Here is a 3,764-nt window from a genome sequence, read left to right on the forward strand (position 1 = left end):
AAGGTCATTTTTTATCCTAAATAATTATAGTTTAATATTAAAGAACATTTTGAAATAATAAAATGAATTATGACAAATCAACCCGCTGTGCAGTGATGGGGGCTGTGGACTAAATTGGGCCATGCCCACGGGGGGACCAGAGGCAATATAATAATTTAATATTACAATGGCTAGTATTATTTTTAATATTATTGTTATTATTTGTGGTAGTAGTGGTAATGGTATTAGTATTATTGCTGCTAACTATACGATAACTGTAATCATTATCATTCACCCTTTTCCTTGTCCAGCCAGCCCCCTCTAATATACTTTTATAGAAACTCTACACACACACACACACACACACACCTGGTCTTACAAATGGACTTTTATTGGCTGTTGTATGTATGTTTGTTTGTCCTTGTTATTTTGTATTATGCAAATGTGTACACTTTCAGAAAAAAAGGTACAAAAGCTATCACTAGGGCAGTACCATTTCAAAAGGTCAACCTTTGTACCTTATTTAGCCCTAAAAGGTGCATATTACTACCATAAAGGTACAAATTAGTATTTGAAAGGGTGCTGTCCCAGTGACAGATTTTGTAACTTGAGTGTAGAGAGGAACATAATAAAATGAGAATACAGTTGGCTAAATTTTGTCTGTGAAAATCAGAAGGAAAATGTCAAAGATAATATTTTTTTAAGTGATATATTTTAATCCACTTTCACTCAGCTCATGAGGTTAAATCTGCTCCCTTCTATATCACTATTCCTTGCCTTTTAAGACACTATTTTTTCTTGTCTAATTGAAACGCCATTTACTCTCTGTGAGCAGAGAGGAACGGCCGCTTATATAAGAGACCCGGAATGGTTCTGTTGCTTCAAGCCTTTTTTTAATTAGAAAGACAAGATAACACAGTCACAGTCATGTCAGGATAAGCTATCTGTCTCTAACACAAACCCTAACAACACAACCAATGGCTTTAATTCTACACTAAATGCAATCACACAGGTAACAAATTAAATTAAAATAAAACATTTGTAATTTATTAATTGTATATAATGGCAATATAATTTACTTCTGTTGTAGTAAAGGTAACCATTTTTTAAATTAAAGTAATATTTTTAAGTAAAAGCAGCTTATTTCACAGGAGAAGAGGGCTTTTGCATAGAGATCTTAAACTCACAATAACAAAAAATACTTCTACTGCTCATGAAAACTAAAATATGAGTAGATCTAATTTTATTTGTGTTCCCAGCTGAGCCATGTTTGACATGGCCATGTAAGTTTTAAATACTGTATGTAGAAAGGTTTTAGTTTGAATATCTATTTTTTTCCTTGTATGAAAAGTATATGAAAAAGTCAAATGGGTTAGTGGTTTACCAATAACTCTATAACAGCTTTTAACAGTCCTCACAGTTTTTGTAGGCTGATGTAGGCTGTAGTTTAGCAGCGCATTTCTGCCAGATTGAACCTGATTTATCCTGCCTACATGTGACACTTCCTGTGAAAATAATGACGTGAGAGGGAGATGAGAATCACGCTGCTTGTCAATTCTATCTAATAAAAGGGTTATTTCTGCATTTCTTAAAATGAAGTCACATTGTTCTTTTGGGAGTCAAACATTTGCTAACCTCTGGAAGATTAAAAGGTTGTTCTGGGTTAAGCTCTATTCACAGCATCTGTAGCATAACTTCACCTTGTTCCTCAGTAATAAAAATAAATAAATAAATAAAATAAAATAAAAAATGTGGAGGGTTCTACACTGAACAAAATTATAAACGCAACACTATTGTTTTTGCCCCCATTTCTCATGAGCTGAACTCAAAGAACTAAGACTTTTTCTATGTACAAAAAAGGCCTATTTCTCTCAAATATTGTTCACAAATCTGTGTTAAGCCTGGCACACACTACAGGATTTTTCCCCTCCCGAGAATCGGAGCAAAAATCTTGTCAAGCCCCTTCGATCACGGATTATCTGTAATGTGAGGCGTTCACAGATTGAATCTTGCACCTCCCGATCTGCTCGCACACAAATCGGGGCCGCCCCGATCATATCAAACATGTTTGATATTTAGGATTGAAATCGGGATGATGACGGCTATATGATTACGTCAGTACTTTCACAATAGCCAATGCGCAACCGCAAAACAGCTGCTGTACTGCTCCATTGGATAGTGGAGACGGAGGAAACTGCTTCTTGATGTTTTGTAGTAACACGACTGTCTGTATAATGTGTCGAAAACGTATCACAACCTTAAGGGAGAAAGAGAATCGCTGGAATGAAATCGCCTCAGTTTTGAACGTGTATGGGGGTGGCAGGGGGAGTCACGAGCAGAAAGGCTGACTATAACCAGTTTGCTTCCATTTAGTTAGAAAAGCCTATACTCTTCACCTGAATTAGAAAAAAAAGCTCTTCTGGTGTTCAGTGATGCGAAGACAACGTTTGAGCCAGAGCAGAGCCAATTCATGAAATAAAAAAACAATGTATAGTTAAAAGCACACGTCCAGTTTTGTATGAGTGAAGGAAATCCGCTTGCAGATTCTTTCGGTGAGATTATTGCTCACGCATTACATGGATCGCGTAACATGCGCTCTCAACATTTGTCATTAAGATCACGCTATAGAAACCGCTTAAAATTAAGTATAAAGAAGAGAAGAAAGTGGCCCTAGGCAGCTGCCTACACAGAATCCGCCACTGCCAGATGCCGTTAGGAATTTACTAAAAACAAGCCTGTCGCAAGATATCTGGTGGGGGGGGGCACCTGGGGTGGCCAGCCAGATTTCAGGGGGGGCCGGTGTCACCCCTGGCCACCACGTAGACACGTCCCTGGTCACGAGGCGATCACGTGAGGCGCTCCCTCTGGCATGATAATCTTAATAATATCTTGTAGTGTGTGATGCGCCATGATGTTCAAATCTTGTAGTGTGTGCATGTTTAAGATTTGAGAGAAGATAATCTGCAAAGATTCTCCTTATGTGTGTGCTGCAACCAGATTTCATAATCGGTTAGGATTTTAAAACTCTTCTCCTTTGCCGAGATAATCCATCCACCTCACAGGTGTGGCATATCAAGATGCTGATTAGACAGCATGATTATTGCACAGGTGTGCCTTAGGCTGGCCACAATAAAAGGCCACTCTAAAATGTGCAGTTTTATCACACAGCACAATGCCACAGATGTCGCAAGTTTTGAGGGAGCGTGCAATTGGTATGCTGACTGCAGGAATGTCCACCAGAGCTGTTGCCCGTGAATTGAATGTTCATTTCTCTACCATAAGCCGTCTCCAAAGGCGTTTCAGAGAATTTGGCAGTACATCCAACCGGCCTCACAACCGCAGACCACGTGTAACCACACCAGCCCAGAACCTCCACATCCAGCATCTTCACCTCCAAGATCGTCTGAGACCAGCCACCCGGACAGCTGCTGCAACAATCGGTTTGCATAACCAAAGAATTTCTGCCCAAACCCCCAGAAACTGTCTCAGGGAAGCTCATCTGCATGCTCGTCGTCCTCATCGGGGTCTCGACCTGACTGCAGTTCGTCGTCGTAACCGACTTGAGTGGGCAAATGCTCACATTCGATGGCGTCTGGCACTTTGGAGAGGTGTTCTCTTCACGGATGAATCCCGGTTTTTACTGTACAGGGCAGATGGCAGACAGCGTGTATGGCATCGTGTGGGTGAGCGGTGTGTTGATGTCAACGTTGTGGATCGAGTGACCCATGGTGGCGGTGGGATTATGGTATGGGCAGGCGTATTTTATGGACAACGAACACAGGTGC

This window comes from Sinocyclocheilus grahami, unplaced genomic scaffold (assembly GCF_001515645.1).
Source record: "Sinocyclocheilus grahami isolate Dianchi unplaced genomic scaffold, SAMN03320097.WGS_v1.1 scaffold296.1, whole genome shotgun sequence".
NCBI lineage: Eukaryota > Metazoa > Chordata > Actinopteri > Cypriniformes > Cyprinidae > Sinocyclocheilus > Sinocyclocheilus grahami.